This window comes from Suncus etruscus, chromosome 7 (genome assembly GCF_024139225.1).
Source record: "Suncus etruscus isolate mSunEtr1 chromosome 7, mSunEtr1.pri.cur, whole genome shotgun sequence".
In the NCBI taxonomy this organism is placed as follows: Eukaryota; Metazoa; Chordata; class Mammalia; order Eulipotyphla; family Soricidae; genus Suncus; species Suncus etruscus.
The window spans coordinates 101,197,618-101,222,485 of record NC_064854.1 but is presented as its reverse complement, the minus strand read 5'-3'; the positions used below and the strand labels follow the sequence as shown (position 1 = coordinate 101,222,485).

General features: G+C 37.2%; 1 protein-coding gene across 1 annotated transcript in view; it reads right to left on the bottom strand.

The window, feature by feature from the left end:
- EIF4E3 (eukaryotic translation initiation factor 4E family member 3) overlaps nucleotides 1-24,868 on the bottom strand; it is a 524,040-nt gene that overhangs the window by 20,092 nt on the left and 479,080 nt on the right. The gene's annotated exons all lie outside the window — the stretch shown is intronic.

Below are 24,868 nucleotides of genomic sequence, written 5' to 3'. Positions count from 1 at the left end.
ATTATCACAAACTATATCACACCTAGTATATCTTATTTTTGTTTGTTTGTCTTTTTGGGCCACACCTGGTGATGCTCAGGAGTTACTCTTGGCTATGCGATCAGAAATTGCTCCTGGGTTGGGGGACTATATGGGACGGATCAAACCGTGGTTCACCCTAGGCTAGCGCCAGCAAGGCAAATGCCTTACTGCTTGCATCATCACTCTGGTTAAGTCTATCTTTTCATCATTTGACCCAAACACATCACTGAGGTAAGATGAATTCCATCTATAACCAAGTAAACTAAGCAGCTTAACAGTTTGGCTGAGTTTCTTCAAACTGTTAATACTACAATTATTTTTTTCTCCTTAGAATGGGATAAAATATGTCTCTAATCTAATTAATTTACAGAGCAGACTTAAATGATATATTCATATTAGTACTTAAGAGTTCTGACTTGCATCTCCAAATTACAATTTAAAATTGGGGACAAAATAATAGAACAACAGGTACGGTGTTTGCCTTGCACACAGTTGACCCAGGTTTGATCCCTACTATCCCATATGATCCTTAAAACACCATTAGAAATAATTCCTGAGCACGCATCTAGGAATGGTCCCTGGGCATCAGTGAGACTAGCCCCCCCAAACAAAACAAAACAAATAAATTTACTAGTCAGAGGCCAAAAAGTTTAGCACTTGTCTTGCACTCAAATGATGCTGGTTCAATCCCTAGCAGCACATTTGGTCCCTTAGTCACCACCAAAAGTAACCCCTGAACAAAGGGTCAACAGCATAAACCCTAAGTACCACTAGGTATGGCTTAATCTCCTTACCCCCATCAAGTATAAATAAAATTATCAGACGGGGCCACAGAGATAGTTCAATGACTGAAGCAAAAGGTCTGGATTTGATCCCTAGTATTACAAAATCCCTTGATCTTGGAGTAGTTTCCAAGCACTGAACCAGGGGTGACCTTTTGGCATTGCTGTGTGTACCCAATAAACCAACAAACATAAAAAATAAAATTATCAGGTATATTAGTTATCAAGTTCCCCTGTAATGGTACTACAAATTGCCAAGTACTCATCAAAGTTGGAAAAAAGATTTCCCTATAGATTCTGACTAAAATATGCAGTAACAATACCAACCTGGATGGGGGCTCTAGAAGCCTAAAGAAGGTTAAGTAGTTAGGTCCAGAACTTGCATTACTTCAAATGAGGGTTCAAGGAAAACATTAGCAACTCTATCAAACTTCCAACTTAACGTGAATCAGTTGCCTGTTGACCCATCTATGATGTCACACTGTGGTCCTCATTCAGGTCTGGAGGTGACTAATAGGTCACAGATATTCTCCAGATGAGATACTAAAGAAATTGTAAAAAAAAAAAAAATGAATATAGAGAGGGGAAGGACCAAAGAGAGAGGCATTTCTGCTGACAGCAGACAAAGTTGTTCATCTCTCACATGTTGAAACTTGAAAGTGAGAGAAGTATAGACTAGATTCCTCATCCTTTCTTGATTCTCAAAATTAATATGAACTAGAGGAAAAACCTGATGAACTTAATGAACTGATATTAAAATGTTAAGACCTGAGAGTCAGTGTTTCCTTGGTTCAAGCAACTTTAGAGCATTCTGAGAATCACAGACACTCACTCATGTAAAGTTACCCAAGTTCAAATCTTAGGTGAACCTAATGTAAGCTGTGTTTTTGCGTAAGAGTAAACTTAAATCAAACCTAAAAATGGGGGAAGGACAGATGAATAAAACACTATTAACCCTGGTAATGAAATGTCCTCTATTTATTTAACTTCAACTCAGGTATCAAGTAAAACAGTAAAGACGTAAGACATCTGATATGAGTAGGCAAGTAAATATCAGAGAAAATATTATTTCTACGCTCTGCTCTCAGAACAAATTTTGCTCAATCTCACTTTCAGCCAAAGGCTTCTTTCTGATAAAATTGAATGTTCACAATCCCTAATGGTGAGGGAGGTGTCTTTTTCTCTTCCATCTTCAAATGGGAAAACTGAAGCTTAAAAAGATTAAATCACTTTTCCAAGGTCACAGCGTTACAAAGTAGCATGGAGAGATTTGAAACTAGATCTTCTCCTAACTTTGATAATCACTTAACAACTAGACCACCACACTTTAGAATATATCAGTTAATACTCATCCTATGAGGTTTCCCAGTTCATGTTCATACAAGAAGGAAAGGCAGCTTGAAAAAAAAAAGTTGTTTTAAGAAGCTTGATTTGAATTAAAATGTTTTTGCTTGTAATATGAAGACTGATTCATTTTCAGGTTATAGAAATAATCATATATGCAAATACTTTCCTACTAGTGAAGAAGGCATTTCCCTGAGATTTAGTCATTTTTTCTCTAATGATATAAAGCAAATCACTTATGTATATTGTAAAAAGCTAAATTTTTGCATCTTTCAATCTTCCACCTCAAATTTTGAATGAAGTCATGCCTCTCTATTTGAAAACTAACAACAGCTGATCAACTAGGAACAGAAAATGAGTAGATGAAGAATTGCTATTTTGGGACACTACCTTCCCTTGTTTTCTTTGCCAGGGAAGAAGGAATACTAACATCAAACATTCTGAAATAGAATCATGTGCAATACAAATGCCAGGAAAGTGCCACTGGAAAGAAGAATATGATGTGTATATGTTATACACTGTGACACTGGGTAATACCACTAGAAAGATAAAAGCAGATAATGAATTGAGTAGGAAAATACTTAAGTTTTGTTCTAATTTCTGACTTCAGAATTTAGTTTTTTCTTCTTCAGAATCTGGTCCCTTATCAAAATAACCACTCTTTTGCCCCCTTCTCCTGTATCACTGATCTTGGTTGTTTGTAACTACTATTTTAAAATTTTCTTTGTTTCACAGAGGCTGGAGAGAGTACAGCAGGGAAAGCTTGAATGTGTCCTTGCACATGGCCAATATGGGTTTTAACTATGGAAATCCATAGATATATGATCACACGAACCCTAAAGGGAGTGACCCCTGAGTCGTATCTGAGCCATATTTGAGCACTACCTAGTGAGATCCAAAACAAAACAAAACAAACAAACAAAAATCCCCAGAAAACAAAACTCTTATTTGCTTCTCATTTGGTTAATGTGTTATTTGTACCTCTAGCTTCAGAATCTGATGATTAAGTGACCAACCAAATGGGTATGAGAAATAGACCAAGGCTATATTTTCAGAAGTTCTAGGTTTAAGTTACTTATTTCAGGTTGTACAACATGATAACACAATAGTGAGGTGCATATTTCACATGATTTATTTTTCTAATTTCATCCATTTCAACGTTTCTTTTTTTTATTTTTATTTTTATTTTTTTGTTTTTTGGGCCACACCCAGCGATGCTCAGGGGTTACTCCTGGCTATGCGCTTAGAAATCGCTCCTGGTTTGGATGACCCTATGGGACGCAGGGAATCAAACCAAGGTCCGTCCTAGGACAGCTGCTTGCAAGGCAAATGGCCTACCACTGCGCTATTTCGTGGGTCCATTTCAAAGTTTCTTATTAAGAATAAAGCCTCATTTGTGTGCTGATATAAAACCCAAACTTTTACATGAATAAATAAATAAAATTTGCAATGAACACTGTATGGCCTGGAGAACTGACAATATTGACTAACTGGTATTCAATACTATTTATAGGAAGGGTAGAGATTACCCTTTAGAGAAAACTGCTAAAAGCTTAGTAAGTATTTAGCTATGGAAATTGATATTACTTCTTCTTTTAAGAGACAGTATAAGCAATGCAGAAAAGGCATCTGCATTCCTATATTTATTGAAGCACTACTCACAATACCCAGAATATGGAAACAATCCAAGCGCCTGAGAACAGATGAGTGAATATATAAGCTGTGGTGCATCCACACAATGGAATACTCTGCAACTGTTAGGAAACTGAGGTAGAAGAAACCACTATGGCAAAAACTGGGACTGAGCACTCTATATAAGAAGTAGAGCTGAAAAGAGACAAAATGATATCAGACTATTACTTCAGTAGCAATATTTGTAAATCACAATACTTAAAAGGAAAAAAGGTGAGCGAGGGAGAGAGGGAGAGTGAGAGAGAGAGAGAGAGAGAGAGAGAGAGAGAGAGAGAGAGAGAGAGAGAGAGAGAGAGAGAGAGAGAGAGAAATAGAAGAAAAATGGCGGCAACAGTTGGAGGAGTGGTATGAGAGAGAAGTTGGGCACACTGATGCTGGGAAGTGTGCACTGGAGAAAGGATGGATGGATGTTGGAACATTGTATGACTAAAACTCAATCATGAACAACTTTTTAATTGTGTGTCTCATGATAATTCAATTAAAAAGTATTAATTAAAAATAAGTAAAACTTGGGGCTGGAGAGACAGCACAGTGGTAGGGCATTTACCTTAAATACAGCCAATTCAGGACTGACAGTGTTTCAAATCCTGGCATCCTATATCAGCCCAGAGGCACGAGTGACCACTAAGCGCTGCCGGGTGTGGTCCAAAAACAAAAAACAAACAAAAAAGGTAAAATAACAAAAAAGAATATAAAATCTTTTCAAATAGACTGATTTATATTATATTTGGTTGTGGGAGAAGAGATATAGGCCACAGCCAGTGGTATTCAGGGCATAATCCTGACGCTGCACTCAGGGATCACTTCTGGATAGGGCTCCAAGGACCATATTTGGTGCCAGGGATCAAACTCAGGTCAGTAGCATACAAGGCCTTACCCACTGTACTATCTCTCCAGCCCTTGCTTTATATTCTACCAAATGAAGTAATTTAACGGGAAAGCAAATAAAGCATATGTAGCCGTTAGGTCAACATTGTGGAAAATTCAAGTAAAATTGTAAACAATGCCCAGGTTAAAAAAATAATAACCCAGAAGGTGGGTGCAAGACAGGAAAGGGTTGGGATATAAAACGAGAAACTATGTAAATAAGACATGCAGATGTAGCAATCTGTCTTTTGAGGTTAGAGTGAAGCCTGAATGTGGACCCCTAGTGGAAAGTTCAGGCAGGCTACCCAAGAACATCATTAGGTTGACCAAACTCATCATGGGGAGCAGCAGGCTCTTATTTTACATTCACAAGACCCTGCAGCACTGGCCAAGAATTTCTTGTCTGGCTATGGGTGAGACAAGTCAGTCAAAATATCCAGCACTGTGTAAGTCAGTAAAACAATAGCAAAAGGTCAAACAGCTCATTGTGGATCTGGGCAAGAACTTCCCAGTGAGGATTCTTTGTACTGATGATATATATGTAGTTGCTTTTTTTTTTCTTCTTGACTCCAGTAGAAATGTTTCCAAAATGTATGAGCATGCAAGCCTTCTTGAATCTTAGGAGAAGTTCACATTACCATTGACAAAATCTAGGCCTCTTGTTGGGTGTATATATATATATATATATATATATATACACAATGCTATTCCTTAACAAAGAAGTTGCATCAACAGTTTGACTACACTTTATTTATTTATTTTTAGCAATTCCTTTTTGTAAAACAATCTTACATGATTGTGTTTGTCTCTCATTTGTCTTGCTGAATATGCAGCTTTCTGCGGCCTTTCAACTAAACATTTTCCCCCAAGACAGAATTGTTTTTTGATGGTGCCACTAACAACAATTTCTGTTGTTGAGTCACAGGCACTGTTGTAGCAGTATTAAAATTCATCATCTCTTTCTTTCCATATGATTAATGTTTGTAAAACATGCCAGTGAAATACAAAACTCTACCTGAATAAAAGAACCTGAAATGCTGAATATTAAATTTCAGAAATCAGACTCAGAAAACGGAACTCTTATTTTTCCACATCTGCACAGTATTTCAAAACTGGTCAATGATCATCCTGTTGAATTGGTCTTATTTGTTACCAGTTTAGAAGCCCGAGATTAGAGGTTCTCACTCCCTTTCCTTTTAACCACAACAATCTACTTTTATTAGATTCCAAGCACTCCTACATAGACAACAAGTTTCGAAAGATTCTACCACAAATACGTATCCTTTAGTATTAATTCCAAATATCTATCAAATTGCCTATCAGAGTTTATAGACTGAGAGAGACACTTATGAGCCAAAACCAAGTAATTTTCCAGGTTATTCCCAGAAATTGAATCTCATACGAATGACTGAATAATAAAAATATGTAAATTTCGAAACAAAAGAAACAAACAAGATAAGTGTGTTTCTGTGCATACAAGCAGACACACATATAAACAGACTCATACAAATAGGGTGAGAGCACTCCCAGCAGTGCAAGGGGACCAACCCTAGGATTCCTGTGTAAAATACACAAATTCAAGACTTTTGAGCTATCTCCTCTGTCCTGTAGCACATATTTAAAGTGATGTCTTGAGCATCCTTTCCTCAAAACTCTTTCAAAATAAATTAGTTGATGGTTTTGGAGAGTTAAGGATTACTTTTTTTTTTTTTTTTTTTTGGTTTTTGGGTCACACCCGGCAGTGCTCAGGGGTTACTCCTGGCTCTATGTTCAGAAATCGCCTCTGACAGGCACAGCGGACTATATGGGATACCGGGATTTGCACCACCAACCTTCTGCATGCAAGGCAAATGCCTTACCTCCATGCTATCTCTCCAGTCCCAAGGATGACTTTTTGTTGTTTTTTTTTTTTTTTTTGGTTTTTGGGCCACACCCGGCGGTGATCAGGGATTACTCCTGGCTGTCTGCTCAGAAATAGCTCCTGGCAGGCACAGGGGACCATATGGGACACCGGGATTCGAACCAACCACCTTAGGTCCTGGATCGGCTGCTTGCAGGCAAACACCGCTGTGCTATCTCTCCGGGCCCCTCAAGAATGACTTTTAAAGCTGGTTTTAGCCCAGCTCAAGAGATGGAAAGATCCACCTCAGATATGCCAATGAACATATTCCACCTCTCTGGTCATAGGGATTGTGGAATGTAATGGAATCCCATCGTATATGAATATCAAGATTTTTTTCTGAGGAATTTTAAGAAAATATTTTCTTTTCCTTTAAACACAATCCAACAGTTGCTCAGCATCATTTTTATGAGACTCCGAAAAGAAGCATCCTAGAAGACAGAGGAAAGACAAAAAGACCAGGATGAAGGACTCCTACTTGCAGTCACTCTGTTCAAACTCTTTGTTTCCACTTAAACTTCCTCTGCTTTTTCCTGTCTAAATTGCACTTTTGTTGCCTGAGACTAAATTTTACTTTATTAAAATACGGAAGAACCCAGTGATAATCTGTCCTAAACCCCTGAGTTTCTGGTACCTTAGACATTGGAAAATGCTGTTTTGGTAATAAATACAATTTTTACATTGAGCTGGGGGTATCAAAGTATATAAAATTGTCAACAAATGAATCATTAGGTATCACCAAACAGCGATAAGTAATCAGAGCTGGAATTTCAAGCTGGGTGGATCTTTTTCCTAGTTTTCATAACCCTGGGTCAGGTGAATTTCTGTGAAAACTATGAAAGATAACACCATCAGGAAATTACTGATACTCCTCACCTAATTATAAGATAGCCATGCAGGCTGGCACTATTCTGGTAAAAGTGACATGAGAGGATGAACCAGCTCTAGGTGGCTCACAAACCAAATATCTTCTGGTAACTCTCATCAAGAGGCACTACCTAATCATTGCATTAACATCTTTAAATTCTAGAAGGAAAGGAGAAAATTCATTATCACAGAAGCCTTATTTTAAGAGTGGCATACAAAATGGCAAACTTTACATGAAAGATAAGATGATCAAATAACCAACAAAACGCTGTGAATTCTTTCTACACATTTTGAGGCTTTTCTTCCAGGAACACATTTTTGAGGCTCTTCCCTCCTGTGTCCCTTTCTGCCCCTCTCCCATAGGATTTCAAAGTGGTCTAATAAAAGAAAATAAGGAATGAGAAAATATTGGAATTTGGGAGGCGCCATGGAAGTGCTCTATGCAGCTTCAGACATGCCCTGTTTGAATGATAAAAGAAATGGTCGAAAAGAATTGGTGGGTAAGAGCAACATTAAAATAAAATCCTCATAAGTCTCTTAGTGCCAAGTAAATTTAGCTACATTAGAAGAAAACAGAGTATGGCGAGAAAGGAACTGGTGTTTATAGGGTCCAGGTAAAAAGATTCTCATCTTGGGGCCAGAGATATAGCACAGCAGTAGGGCACTTGCCTTGCAAGCAGCTGATCCAGGATGGAAGGTGGTTTGAATATCGTCATCCCATATGGTTTCCACTGCCTGCCAGGAGCAATTTCTGAGAGCAGAGTCAGGAGTAACCCCTGAGTGCCATTGGGTGTGACCCAAAACCCAAAAAATAAATTAAGGAAAAAAAAAGATTCTCATCTTACCTATCAGTTTTTCCTTCTTGATACACTACTTGAAGGGTGGAAGACAGTTCAGAGGAACTCGGCTTGGAAGATGGTGAAAAGAAATAGAAAGCTAAACTGCTTTTTTCAAAAACTATGTTTGGGGTCCAGGGAGATTATCTCTGGAGTTAAGGGTGTATGTGTTTAAGGTATGATCCCCAGAACTGTGGGGGTGTGGTCCTGGTGACCTGCAATGCTGCTGGATCCAGCGGTACTGCATGTTGGACCTGGACACTGAGTGGCCTGGTCTAATTAACCAAGTATTACTGGGAGTAGCCCTCATTCCTATTACGCTGCCTGGGAGCTTCTCTCAACCACCCCCTTCTTATTAAAAAAATTTTTTTGATTAACAGAAACCAGAGAAATTAGAAGGAAAGAAAAATGTCAGAGAAAGAAGAAAGAAAAAAGGCAATTAAGATACCTTTATACTCAAATATAAGCTGACCAGATTATAAGCCAACCTCCTTAATTTTACCCTAAAAAGTGGGAAAACTTAGTGACTCAAGTATAAGCTGAGGCAGAAAATGCAGCAGCCACTGGTAAATTTCAAAAATACAAATATATACCCAAAACAATTACAATAATTGAAGAATCAGTAATAAATAAGTAAATAAACAAACACATGATTATATTTAAAATACATGACTGTTTGATATACTGTATGCCATTAAAATACCACATTAACCCATAGTATTCAATGGCAACTTTAATAAATTGAATAAACCATGTAAGACAGTAAAGCATTGTAAATAAATGGTTAAAAATCCTGAATCCTAATACTCCAAAACCCCTAATTATAAGGATTCAGGATTTATGAACATTTATTTACACGACTTTACTGCCTTAAATCATTTTTCACTTAATTAAATGTGCCATTGAACATCGTGGGTTAAATAGTTTAGTGGCATACAGTTCAGTTCAGCCGCCTACTTCCAGCTCAGCTGCGATTTGTGGACTGAGCTTAAGCACCGCCCCCTCCAGCAGAAAGGAGAAGATAACAAGACATGTGGCACACGCGCACTGAATCAAATAACCTGTATGATCTGAGTATAAGCCGAGTTAAGCCGAGTTTGGGTTTTTCGGCACAAATTTATACTTAAGTATATACAGTAATTCAGAGGTCCTGATCTATGGTGAAACTTGGGACAGATTCAGAGTGAGCAAACAGATATTTTAAGAACGAAGCTTTTGAATTTTTTGACTCTGAACTTCCCAGATGAAAATTCCCTGAAACCTATAACTTGTGTGCGTTGTGTGGAAGGACATTTTCGAAAGTTCATTTCCAACTCCAAAAGAAGATTGAAGAACAGAGCAATGGAAAGAGAGAGCATCAAAGACTTTTCAACCAAAATTGATTATGAAAATGATTCTTCTAGAAATTGACATTGGAATTCTCATAGGGAATGGGTTAGAGACTGGAGCCAATTTTATTAAAAATCTCAAAATTCAGGGTAACCTTAGTTGACAAAGAAATGACTTCTTAAGCCTTTATGACAAAGAGATCAGTAATATGGCCACCTGGTTCTCCCATGAGAAACACCAAGTGACAGGCATTCCATCTGAAGCCCCTCAGAATGTTGTTCCAATGTGGCTGTAAAGGTGCCACAGGAATCTCACACTACTGGCAGTATAAAGAGGAGGTGTTTCTGAAGCCATGTAGAGTGTCCCAAACCATTCTACTTCTTTAAAAAATGGCAATGAAAGAACCAAAAAGTAGAAGCTTAATTTTAGTAGGAGGTAAAGGTGAATTTTGTCAGGGTGATGTTCTTGAGTATGCTAAAAGGAAATCAGAGTGGCATCTCCGAGAAGAAAAGAATGATTATATCCTTTTTCAGCCATGCAAAACTGACTTGAACAAAAACAACATTTCTTTGACTCTAAGGAAAAATCAAGCCTGAATTTCTCAATTAAGTATATTGGTTATTACAAAGAGGAAAGGATAGGGAAATATATATCTTACAACCATAATTCTTGGTCAGCAAAAGCACTGAAAGCAATGAACTTCTCAGATGCATTTTAGCAGATAAATGGATTTTAAAAGGGAAAAAAATATCACCCCAAATGAAAAAGTTAACACGTTTATTGACCACAGTCATTGCCCATATTTCACAACATAATGGTAGTTTCACTGAATTCTGTAAAATTCTGTTATAGATCATTTAACATGTACGATATAGCATTTAAAATAGCCAGGCTTCTGTGTTGGAATGCATTTAGAGATATGAAAGTCTGGGCCTTGGTCTGAACCTCACATACTCTGGAAGGAGCTCCATCTTCCCTCTAGTACTCCCAAGGATCCTACCCAGTTGGCTGTTCACAAGACAGCCTGATACTCATCCTTCCTATCCTTCACTTGTTAACTGTGGTGGAAAGGCTCCCAAGTAAACATATGTGTGCTTAAGGGGATAGCGCATGCTCATGAATAAGATACATATACAAATACACACAGTGATACATATGAATGTATATAGGAATACATATATAAATATGTACATGAATATGTATACAAATATGAATATGTATAGGTAATGTGTCTGAAGCATGGCCTACAAATCTGTCATCTTCAATGTGCAGATTTCGTTAACTCAGAAGGCTGATATATTTATTTCCTACTTTCCTTCTCTAGCCACTCCTTCCCTCTCCAACTCCATACCACCAGCCCTACTATTTTCCTACCCCAAAGTTCAATGTATATTTTATCATCTTCCATAAATTCTTTGCTTAAAATTTGACAGCTGCACCTAAAAAGATCCCCAAACTTCAGCTCAGCACTTCCAAGTTTCCTCCTCCATTATTTTGAGATCAAGTGCTAAAAACTCCATACATGTCTCTTTCTCTCACAACACATTCAGTCCAGAAAATGTTACAGGGTTTTTTTTTAACTAACCCTTCCAGACCACCTTCCAATCTTCTCAACTTTCCTACTGGTTGCAGCTCTTTAGAAACATCAATTTCCCCTAATTTGGGCTCATTATTCTGTTTTATAAAATGTCCTAGGCACTCCTATGCTCTGACAAAACTCAGGGGGCACACGGTGGATATAGCATCAGAGTTCTCAAAAGGTTCTCAAAAGAGGTCTACTGGTCACCAAGAATCAACTTCAAATCATGGCTCTACCTCACCTGTATTAGCACATATTTTTACAAGACTCAGTTTCCTTATCTTATTCTTACTAATTTATTAATATCTACTAATGTTAGCAGTATATTTTCCTTGGATATTTATGAGCAATATATAATAAGATGAAATGTATACCAATAGTTGTTTTGTTTATAGCAAGTGCTATAAGTCATTGTTGCTAATTTCATTGATATTATAATAGAATAAACTCCTTATTTCTTACTCTGAATTTGAAGTCATTCCTGGATGAATTTTCAATTCCTTTCTACCTTTCCAATTCATTTTCTTTCTTCCCTGTGTGAATCTTATATCCCAAAGAGATTATTTACTGTTCTCCTTGTACCATTTTTTTTTTCGTTTTTGTTGTTTTTCACTCTCTTCCCATGAGCCAAAAAAAAAACCAACCATCTCGCTTTCTCTAATCCAATATCTAAAAACTTGCAACTACAGAAAGTAGTGACTTAAATTCTTCATGGAGTAAAGAAATATCTCATTTCTCTTACAGTTTTATCCCTAAGGACAGAATTGAAGGATCAACATTGATTTTCTCAAAACAGCCTACATTTTTCAATAAACACATATTGAGCTATGAGTTCTTTTAATTGTGAATAGGGGAGGGGATGGAGGAATCAAACAATTGTCTCATTCGCATAGTGTAGTTTAGTGTATTCCTGAAGACACTAGAGTAAAAAAATTGACATTTTTCTAAAAATTCCAAACTTTCCTACTAGTAAACATAAGGTTGTTGTGTTGTTTTTTTTTGTGGCAGGATCTATTTAGTACTAATGTGATTAAAGCAATGGATTACCTTATAGTTGAAATATCTAAAGTGTTACTTTTTTCTTTTCCCAGTATAAGTAAAGATTTCAGATGCAGTAATAAGTCATCATAAGAAATTTTAGTTGTCAGTTAAATCATTTCATACCTACATGACTTAATAGTGCCTGTAATCTGTCTCTATGAATTTGTAGTGTGTATTCCACAAACATGTTTAAACTTCGAATAGTAGAGTATGAATAAATGCATATTAATTCTTTAAAGTGATATATGTTTCTATTATTATCATACATTATAAACTCAATAACCATACCCTTGTCATATTCACATGTTATTTATTAAGGACCCATATGTTCATGCTGTATGACAAAAACAAAATGCCGTTCAACAGTGTCTGTTTATTTCAAAGTCTAATGCTCTTAAGAGAATGGGTGGTTCTCTGTTATTGAAAAAGTTTGCAACTGTCAAAACAAGAAACTGACTTGGTTATTGTCAGAGGCATATAATGCCAATACCAAACCAACGCCAGATCACACAGTAAAAAGAAAAATTCTGTCAATTTTTCCGTCTGAAAGTCTGTTTCTATGCATTGCCTATATATCCAACTAATTCAAAAGGGATGAAAAGTAAAAATCCTTTGCTGTAATGTAGCCAATACAGCCAGTGGATTTCCTTTCCTAAATTTATTTTTTTAAATGTCCTGTAGGCTCATTGTAAATCATTTCCAATCTAATTCTCTGGCTGCCCAAGTTTAACTGTTGGACTTATTTAAAGACTTGCCTCTATATTTAACAAATTCCATATCCATTTTGAGAACTAGTATACTAAAAAAGACTGTTGTTCGAAAATGCATCATTCCACTGCCTGACTTTTTAAGCAGCTTAAATCTCAAACATCCCAATTGTCTTACCTAGTTGTGACTTGAAAATAATACATATGACTGACCTATGATGAAAAAAAAATCAGTTTAGTGCATGCTTGATAGCTCTCCAATTAAAGGTTCCATTAAATATCATTGCAAATGGACATTTTCTAAATCTACCTTCAAAATACAATTCATTTATAGAACAATTTATAGAACAAATAACTACTGAATAAAACACAAACACATTTTCTCTTTATCAAAAGATCTTTATATAAAGATTTTCTCTTTATCATGGGAAGACTGAGTGGGTTTTTTTTTTCTTTACTTAAGTTGTAAACCATTATGGCTTTTATCAAAATTAAAATTAAAGTTTCCTAAGGCACAGGGTAACAGCTGACAGTTGCTTTCACGAGTCAGAGAAAAGGGAAGAGGGAAAAAAATGCAGTGGCAGTTACAACAAATTAACAACATATAATAAAAGCGCCATAAACATGTGGCATACACAATAAATCTAATCAAGCCTACAAGGCGGGCAGATAAAAATGATTAACTGCCACTATCCTTGAGAAGAAGAAAAAAAAATGTGTCCTCTGTTATTTATCACAGCTAATATTCTGACCCTAAATCTAACTTGTAGATTGAATGATCTTTATTTTAACATGCTGTATCAAGTTAAATGGTCTTTTCACTTCCTATTTTATTTTCTGAGAAATCAGGAAAACAAATATGTTAGTGTTACTTTTTAATTAAAGTTGTGGCTTTTGGGGGATGTTAATAAAGGTTCTGAGAATCTTCCTCTCTTTCAACAGAAAAATGAAATAACAACACAACGAAAAAAATAAGCTCACCAGTCTCTGGGTATTGGTAATACAAAACCACATAATTAGGGCACCATTCAGTCATTTTTGAATTGGCTTTGCTACATTCGTTTCTACATTCGTTTCTGATATGTTATAATTTCAACAAGAGGGCCAGGCAATGAGGAGTGGATACATGTATGAATTTCACCTGCAGGAAACGTAGAATAATGGAAGTTGGTCTGAAAAGTAAATTCTGTGGCCCTGCAAAGAGACTTAGCAGACTTGAATGAAGGCACAAGCGTTGACAAAGACCATCATCCTGAGAGGAAGAGGCTGGAGATGTGTTCCTCACGGTTAAGATTCTCCAGACAGAACCACAGTGACAGGTACGGTTATCAGAGAGAGAAGGAACATGCAGACAAGGTTAAAAAAAAAAGTAATAATAAAAAATAAAATAAGATTAAAAAAAATACCGAAGAGTTTCAAATGAACAAACCCCTACTTGTTCCTCAAAGAAAAAACAAAGAGCTTTCAGAAATATCTCCTTCCTATGAGAGATGTAATAGCGTATGAGTAAATTATAACAATTAAAAACCATTAAAGATAGAATAATTGAGAATACCTGTTTGGGTAACAATGACTTTCTTGAATTCCTCATAACAGAGGGTCTATTTTTAATCACTCTTTTTGCAAAAACTTGCATAATTTAACAATAATTGCAGATTTTTAATTTTTATACATCCACAAGAACATAAAGTGAAAACCATAAATTATATACTAACTCCAGCTGTTAAATGTTGGCATTTTGTCTTAAAAAAAAAAAGTTCAAAAATCTGTTTCCTTAAACCAAGGAAATGTGGGAAAAGGCCATCCTGCCAGTGGAAACCTTCCGCAGCAGAAAGCTCATGCTGCGGTTTCTTGCCGAGGCAGCAAACTCCACTGAAAGAGAACTTGCTGCCAACTCAAATACTGTTTGCTTTCACACCCAAGAACAAACTGTGTGCATGGCAAAGGCATCCGAAGGGCTGGGAGCAGCTGGAGAGGACTGCAGAAAGGTAACAGTAGTGTCAGAGCTACTGTAAACTGGTTCTCACTTTCCTATCAGCAAGTTAGCATCCCAGAAAACAACACCAAGCCTGCTCCTTGCTTCCCAGCCGCCCAGTCAGTACCTGCTGTAATTCAAAACCAAGTCAACACACTCAGGGACTTTTCAGAAAAAGAAAAGGTGGGGGGAGAGAATCACCCAGACAAATGAAACACATACTCTTTCAGTGTGATTCTAAAGGCCAGAGAGGTTCAGATTTAAAGCGGGGTAATGAGAAATTTCCATATCTCGGTGCCACATGCCACCCGCTTTCTCTGTAAGCAGGAAATGGAAAGGAAGTGTTCGTTGCAACCTTGTAAACCAAAGGCCGTAAGCTCTGCCAAAGCAAATATCATTACTGTGAGGGTTCCGCTGCCCCAAAGACCCTCCAGGTTACCTTTGTGCCCCCCCCTAAAATGGGTGCTACTAGGATATACCAGGGAAGCCAAGAATTCTATAGGAAAGAAGAGAAAACAAACCAAGGCTCCAAAAAGCAAAATGTCTGTTTCACAGTGACTTTCTTTCCAGTTTCAAATAAACAAAGGCTAAATTCTTGCTGAGAGGGCACCATTGAGATGAAATTCAAATTTTTTAAGAAATGGTCAAATAAGCAAGGTGGAATTTCTTTTTCTTTTTCCATTATCTATACTGTTTTAAAAGTTAAAATTATTGTATAGTGGATTTAGGTGGTGCATTTTATGTCGTGTAGATTTTAACAAAATACAAAAAAAAAAATCAAAAAACAAATAAACCACTTCATTACCAGTGCCATGGAGGTGGGAAAGAAAGGCGCTCACCATCTGAGATGTTTTCAGTTAGAAAATTCTGCCTTTCTGTGCCTGGCTTGCCACACTTCCAGAATCAAACACATTAGTCATTTTAAGGAAGAATTACTTTCCACATAGCAAATCATTTTGCTCCATCAAAAGCCCCCTACTCCATCTAGTTCCTTTCCCATTGTTCCCCCTCCCCCAAACTCCTAACAGCTGACAAAAAATGTCATGGACTCAGTCAGTCCCTGTATGGGAAGGAAATGTTCAATCTCTTTGAATGGAAGACCTAAATATTCTCTACCTACAACGATCAGGCTTACCTAGGGCAAAAATATCACATATTTCCATATCCAGAGTGGACCTAGGAAAGTTTCAATATTAAGAATCATTTTTATTTACTTCCTCTAGTTTAAAATTAGAAAACTTTTCTTACTGTCTTAACCACCCCCACCACAAAAAGTTTTAGACACTGGTTGAAAATAAAATCTGTCCAACTAAACAAAGACTGCCTTTCTTCTCAAATAAAAAAAGGAGTGCAAAAATTTGCCAACTGTTCCCCCAAGACACAATCCTATAGCGAATTCTCCTTGCCTCCAAATGATTGATGTGATGTCGTTCCCTTCTTTCATCACTCCCTACCTTGTCTGGTCGCTGGTGAAAACTAGGAAGCCTCACACACACACACACACACACACACACACACACACACACACTTCGGCCTTTCGCTTGTGCAGGGCCTCAATTCTCCAATGCCAGGTTGCTGCCAATGTCCTTGCAGCCAATGGTAAAAAGGCCACAGAGTTCAAGTTAACTGCGGAGCGTTACCATGCTGAACATCTGGTCATGAATGAACGGATTGCCCACTAACTCTCAGCATTGGGCAGCTGATGAAAAATTCAACATTTTCCTTGTTGGCACAGTTGTTTTGGAGAATTCTCTAGAGCTTCCTGAATTATATTAAGAAAATTTCACTGCAGCAATCTATATCTGTGAGAACAGCTGGTGTTGAAAGGGATCTGCTGCTCTCTCTCTGTGCTGGGGGACCTGGTGCTGGATCAGGACACTTTTACTACATTTGTCCTTGAAAACTTAGCCTTCGCTCTGAGGTACTGGGTAAAGCAAATGGCAGGAAAGGCAGCTCCCAGTGGCTGGATTCCACATAACCAAATCACTTTGTTTAGGATTAAAAGGGAAAAAAAAAATCTATTACCCAGCTAAGAGGGCATTAAGTTCAAACTAGTTCATTAGGAATATTGTCTCAGAATTTCTCCGCGAAAATATATTCAAACAATCAATTGAACCCCTGTTAGACTCCAAAATCAGATGGGTCCCATCACCACTATAGGTTTTCAGATTTTAAGTATGACATAGTGATCCTTTAGAAAATCAGCGCGATTCGATGTGCCAAGTATTAGTTTTTTAGCCAGATGATTGCTTTTAAACTTAGAAACATCTTTTTATTAAAGCTAAGGATGACACAATTAGAACAGATCAAATGGAAGATGGTATATTATATGTAGTACTGTAAGAAGACACATTGACAGAAGTGTCCGTTGATGCCTATGAAAAGAAATTCTCTAAAAATATAACAGTGGCATTTAAAGAAATTAACTTGTTAATGGATATATATGATATATTATTATTCTTTTTTGTTGAAAAAAGGGAAGTGGTAAACTTAAGTCAAGCTAAATTTAGGCTATTATCTATGCAGCATAAATTTCACTTCTGTGTATAAATGCTAACTTGCATATTTCTCCATGGTAACTAAACTATGATTAAAACAACAGTGAAACCAGCCTTTAAAGCCACCTGTTTAACTAGGAACAACCTAATTTACAAAAATACTTAAACTTTATAAATTTCACGGGCATCTATATCACGCTTTTCCCAGTAGAAAGCTCACTTTTCCATGAACATATAATTGCAATGTACTTGGCCTAGGTCGTAATCATTCTTTTTTTAACTAGAGTAATTTTTTCGTGTATTGTTCACTCTCACATAAGTGGTATTTAAGATTATAAAGAATAAGACTCTAATAACTTTCCAAAAAGGAAGTTATTTTACCGCTTGGAAGGGATTAATTTACCTAGAAAGTATCTTCACATCTTACAAAAAGAACTAATGAAAGAAGTGAAAAAATTCTAAACTGAAATGACTATTTAAGATGGCAAGCTACATTCAACCCAATTCTTTTTATTGAGATAGCCTTATAATTTACTAATGAAGAAATGGTCTATTTTATTGGTGAAATTAAAGAAATAATTGTAATATGTCTAAGAATAGTAAAAATGTAGGTATAGCAATATTTTCTTATTTAATTATAAAACATAAAAGTAGATTTGAATGTGAATCATTTTGAAACCTTAGAATTAGGTTTAGAATTTAAATACTGAAAACCCCTTGAAGTTGAAACAATCATAATAGGTCAGGTTTGGTGTGAAAATCATGACTCATATTCATGACACATATTCAGAAATGCCTTATACTAAAACTTTATTATAATCAGAAATTGATCCTCGATTTTTTTTTGTGTCCTGGTCTTCACATGATGTAATGTCTCAGGCCACATTTTAAACTCTTAAGTAATGGTGACTGTACAAGATCCGTGCTAAAACAAAACCCTATAAAGTGTCACAATTTATAATTTTATGTATATCTGACTCTCTAATATCACATACATTTGCACAGTAGATGCTAATTAGATAACAATAGTATTACTATAATATCTATAAACCAGCCTTTAAAATCAAATTCTGTTAAAAGGAGCCCTTTTCAAAATGACATAGTCCATTTCCAGGGTCATACTTAAAATAATTAGCACCTATGCTAGTTAATGTTCTAATAAAACTAAAAAATGATTTCTAAGCAGAATGCGAGATTCTCTAAAATTTAACAATAAAGACTTCCAGTAATCTGAGATAATCTTTCAAGGGGTGTGGATGAAACCAAGTGAAAGACTATAAAATTTAGATTCCCTGGGGCCATTTATGTGATTTCTAAAAACTACTATTGGCGAGCTGAGCCAATGAAATCTGTTATCCTTCCTGATTCTCAAAAGCCCTGCTGGGAAGAGCTAGAAATTCTGAGAAGCTGATTGAGTCAAAAACCAACTCCTACATCAAAAATGTCAACTATTCAGACCAAATTTCCACAAGAACAGCACATAAATTACTCAGATCCTTGAGCCCAAATCCAAGGCCACCATTATTTTGGAGAGATGAGGGATTTAATTTTGTTTATAAAAATTATTATGAGAGGCTGGAGTGACAGCACAGTGGGTAGGGAATTTGTCTTGCATGTGGCTGACCCGGTTTGATCCCCATCATTTCACATGGTCCCCTGAGTCTGCCAGGAGTAACTCCTGAGTGCCATCGGAAACAAAACAAAACAAAATCAAATTTATCCTGAGTCTTCATTAATGAGAAATCTTTAAAACTCACAGTAAAGGGACTGGAGAGATATCACAGAGGTTGGGTGTTTGCCTTGCACGTGCCAAACCATGGACGAACTCCGGTTTGATTCCTGGCATCCCATATGGTCCTCGGAGCCTGCTAGGAGCGACTTCTGAGTGCAAAGCCAGGAGTAATCCCTGAGCACTGTGAGTGTAACCCCAAAACAAATCAAAAAACCAACCTCACAGTGAAACTTTCATTTTAAGCATCACCATATTTCAAAACCACTTCTAGATATGAAATCAAGGAAACAGAATTTTATAGGTGATGGCCATGTGCTCTATCATTCCACAACTTCAAAAAGGCAGTTCTTTATGACTATAAACCAGTAGCTAGATCCAGAATGAGTTTACCAGTTAGGTTTCTCAATAAATGATGTGTTAAAATCTCCCTCGTTCCCGGATAGACCCTTTTTTTGAGGAGAGGGATACACTCAGTGGTGCTCAAAGGTCTCTGTAGTATCAGGTATTAGGCCTGATAAGTGTTAACAATGATAGCTACCTTCTACATGCAAATGACTTTGCATTTATCAAGCAAATTGTTGCAAACTTTGTCAATTTAGGCCGTACGCCTTAAGTCAAGAACATTATCAATGTGACAGAAGAAATGATTCATCTGGAAACTAAATAAATGGCTTATATTAGTTGCACTGTGGCTTGTCTTGGGACTCTCTTGCTCCTTGAAGTTACTGAATAAATAGAAAACCAATGAATTAAACTCAACTAAAAGAGCCCATAATTCCTTAAGTTAATACTTTGAGACTATTTGGCTGATGAAATTATTCTGCTTTATAATCAGAAACATTCTTGAATTGTTTGTAGATTGAAAATAATACCTAGAGTAACGAAGTTCAAGGATCACATGATTCTGGCTTTCATAAAGTCCAAGATCAGACCTCAGCTAAATCTCTTGCCCAACTCATTTCTCTTCTTGTCTTGCATATCTCATTCTAGCTACATTGGTTTTCATTCTATTCCATAAGCCCACCATGTTCAAATCTGAGACTGACAGTTTCCTAAATAGGATTTGCTCATCTCCCAGTCTCCACTTGGCTACCTCCCCCTAGCCTATTCAGAACTTAGCTCAAATATCAGTTTTATGGAGACACTCCCCACCAACCACCTCATCTAAAAAAGGCTCACAGACCTTGAAGTACTCTTAGTTCACTTATTTATTTTAATTTTTTTCACAGTACTGTTCTCTGACTCTATTTCATACCTATGTACATTTGTTTGCTACTGGGCCACATCCAACTATGCTTAGGGCTTACTTCGTTTCTACACTCACTCAGGTGTACTCCTAAAGTTGTGGGGGACCCTCTGGGGTGCTAGCAAGTGCCTTCCTTGCTGTACTATCTCTCCAGCACTATACCAGTGTCCATTTAAATACCAGGAACACAATAGCAAGAATCACTTCCGCCTGTTCCCCTGAAAGTCTTTAATAAATATATATTATAGAAAATGGAACCTATGCCATACTGAATCAGTTCAGTTTCCTATAATGTATCCTCCCTCCCTAAGAATGGGGAGTCCCTTTAATATAGTCAACATTTCCCAAATTCTCTATATGAATGGGGGAAGGGTGATATTTATGAACTACTTGGCTGCTTCCAAATGTGTTTTAAATGCTCTGTGAAAGAGATCTGGGTTCCTTTGATGACATTCCAAGTAAAAGACATCTTTGAACCAATGGGAAGCAGAAAATGGTTGCCAAATGCCAAGTTTAGTTATACAAATCCTTTCCAGGTTAATCAATCATCCACATAAAGAGGATGTAGAAGAAAGAGGGGGCAGCTTTGGCTCTGACCAGAAGGCAGGAAAAGACAGAGTTGAGTCAAGCCTTCTCCTGAACTCCCATGCCAGGCTTTCTAGAATCTCTAGGGCTAAGGGTCAAGTCCTGAAGTGCAGCAAGAATCCCTGTTGTAGTGGAATAACCACTACTAAAAAAGAAGTTTTTTTAGTCAGTGTCATCAGAAATTGTGGTACCCTGTGATGGCGACCTGCCTAGCAGTGTTTCAGTAGACTGACTCTCAGTCAGAAATTAATTGCTACAAAGTATTTAATTCCCCCCTCCCACCTCTTGAAGACCACCATACTCCTATTTCTCTCATTTATTGTCAATGAGGTAACTTTTGTTATTATTGTCAATGAGTCTGGAGAAGCAAAGCTTAGGCAGCCCACTGAAGAGCCAAATTCTTAATTCAGAATTCCAAGACAAAATCAAAGCTCTTGAGTGAGCCTACGTGACATGGCAAAAGGCCTCCAAAAATCCCTCCATAAAGCCTTTAGGATCCAAGTTCAAGGAAAATAAAGTTGGTCTTCTAGCTTAAGAAAGTCCCCAGACATGAACCCTGGCCACGTTAAAGGAGCCCAAAACTGAAGTCAACTATATTCACAACACACAAAGCACATGCTCCTGAGCAGAAATTTAATTAATGGAATCCAATGGAAAAATAAAATTTTGGTACTCTTTGTTCAGTTATTAAGATTATTCAAGATGGAGATAAACATAACCTTTAAGCATGGGGCATTCTAAGTATAGGGCACTCTGACAGGGTCTCATGAAGCTGTCCCCATTCTAAGTGTTTTCTTTCTTTGAAGCTTTATTCTCTGTATTCTCTGTTTCAGTTTTATTCATCACTTTATAAGGTTCAATATATGACTCATAAAGCACGCGCGCGCGCGCACACACACACACACACACACTTTTTTTTTTAAGTGGAAGAGACTGTGGGGGGGTGTTGGGAGGGGAGATGATTTAAGTCTAAGGTTAAACTCAAGCCATCAAGTGGTAGTATCTGGAATTGCAGGACTGTCTGGGAGGCAAAAAGTATTGGAAGGAACCAGATCTGACGAACTGGATTCTAAGGCACCAATGTTTGAATTAAAAGGTGCAGCAAAAGGGCTAGTTAAACTACTCCACTAATCATACAGACAAGTATTTATAGTTTGAGAAAGTTTTCATTGGGAAGGATTGTTGCTCTAAACAACACCCTGAATATAAGCTAGTGTTTGCATTTTTTTTATTTATCTTTTCATCCTCAAATGTATTTTAAATGCCAGGCAATGGGATGGGTCCATGGACACAGTTCCTGATTCTGTAGAGCTGATAGGGCCTGACACCAGATATGGAATGCTAAGTGCGAAGTGAGTAACTTCACAAAATCACAGAATCTTTAAGTATGAAAATCTACAAGCACTCTAAAGTTGGTCATGGTGTGATCTTTTGTCTGCTAAGCAGACAGGGAGGTCATGGGATTATAAATGCCTTTACTAAAGTTGTTAACAGTTTCAAGGAGTTTACCTAAAAAGTTCTGTGTCTTCAACATATGTTTATTTAAGGGCTCTTTTTTCTATCCACACCAGAAGGGACAAGTAAACCCCTATGTCCAGAAGAGTTCCAGGTTCCATATTCTACAGAACCCATTCTGCAGTATAATAACTCCCATTGTTATCAGGTGATATAGGGAAGTGGGGAACAGAGGGAGGAAGGTAGGGAGAGAAAGAAAAGACAGAAGGAAAGGGGAAAAGAAGAATGACTACTTCTGACCACAGAATGTCCTAATGAAACTGTTCTCTTGCTTTTATTCTCTCCTCCAAAAGCTAGAAAACACCCTTCAAATCACTCAGGTCTATCACTCTGGGGTATTAATATTATTTTAACAGAGCTTTGTGTGTACAAATAATACTAAAACCAGAAATTGTGCCTCTTCTGGAGCAACAACTATCTAACCTGACTGTATATATATGTGAAGTCTATGTGCGCAGCATGTATGTCAACAGTGCTTAAGTAATATCTTGTCTCTACTTGCTTCTGATTTCTTTGAATTCTCATATTAACCTCTCTCTTTCTCTCTCTCTTTCTCTCTTCCTCTTTCTCTCTCTCTCAAATACCGCTGGGATTTTCCCTCTTTGAAACATGACAGAAATGTAAGGTATTTCGGTTCTTGCTATGAGGCACTAAGCAAATTGAAAATATCGCCGGCACTTTAGTCTCATTAGTTTCCTTTAAACACCCACTTTGCTGGTATAAGCTAATGTGAACCTTTATCACCCTGTTTAAATTCCAACCTAAAATTTTTGTACACAATAATAAAACATGTGGCTTGTCTGTCATGAGTCCATGAACAGCTCTGTCACTCGCAAGACTGACACAAGAGTGAATGTCACAAGAGCCAGGGGCTGAGTGTGCGATGGTGGTTTCGCTCCCATTTCCCATCACTCAATTGAGCCTTCTGTAGAAAAGCTTTTAACCACCACATCTGGCCTTTAATAAATCACTGCACTTTGTCTTCCTGCCAAAACTGCTCCTTTATCTAACTTACATCTTCATGATGAGATAGGAAATCATGCATTATGGTAGTGACAAACAATTGTAATTATGTCATTAGTAGCCATTTAGTCTACAAAGGTGTTCAAAAAGGAAATATAAGGCACAATAAGAAATATAGGATAATACATTGATCACAGTTCTAATCCGCTTTTACTTCATGAGTGTAAAAAGCTGGCATAATTCTTGGGCACAGCAGGCAGTAATGGCATACCACTTTATGAACTATGCAGCTATTTTATTCCCCTATCTACTTAAAAATAAAAAAGCATTTAATAGCTTGATTTAGACATAAAAGTTATTTGTGATGCCTCGTTGATTATAATATTTATTTTTCAACTTTCTGTAAGTGATTTTAGTCTCAGAAGAGACTGGAGTTATTTGGGTTTAGAATAGTCAGCAACCAATGCCCTACCCTCTATCTCTATCTCTGCTCCATTTCTACTTTTTATTATTTTTGGTTTTTAACTATATCTAGTGGTACTCAGGGGAGTATGTGGTGTCCGTAATCTGTAGCCCTTTGAGTTTCCTCTCTAATGCTGTATTGTTTCATTTTAAGTTTGTTCATTCGGGGCCGGCAAGGTGGCGCTAGAGGTAAGGTGTCTGCCTTGCAAGCGCTAGCCAAGGAAAGGACCACGGTTCGATCCCCCGGCGTCCCATATGGTCCCCCCCAAGCCAGGGGCAATTTCTGAGCGCATAGCCAGGAGTAACCCCTGAGCATCTAACGGGTGTGGCCTGAAAAACCAAAAAAAAAAAAAAAAAAAAAGTTTGTTCATTCATGTCTCAGATGTTGAGGTTTCATATATATTCAATTAGTATCAGCATTTTAAAAATCATTAAAAAATTACAAGTCAATTAAAAATTAAATTAAGGGCCCGGAGAGATAGCATGATGGTAGGGCATTTGCCTTGCATGCAGAAGGATGGTGATTCAAATCCCTGCATACCATTGGGCCCTCGAGCTTGCCAGGAACGATTGCTGAGTGTAGAGCCAGGAGTAACCCCTGGGCACTGCCAGGTGTGACCCCAAAACCAAAAATTAATTAATTAATTAATTAAAAATAAAAAATCGGGTGGGAGAGATAGTATAGAGCTAAAGCGTTTGCCTTGCTTGCAGAAGGACAATGGTTTGAATCCCGGTGTTCCATATGGTCCCCCGAGCAGAGAGCCAGGAGTAAACCCTGAGTGCTGCCAAGTGTGACCCAAAAACAAACAAACAAAAAAGTTAAAAAAATTAAAAATAATATAAAAAATCAATAAAAAATTTGGTTCAAATTAGAAAAAAAGAATAGTCAGCAATCATTTGTGTGTATGTGTGTTTACACACACATAT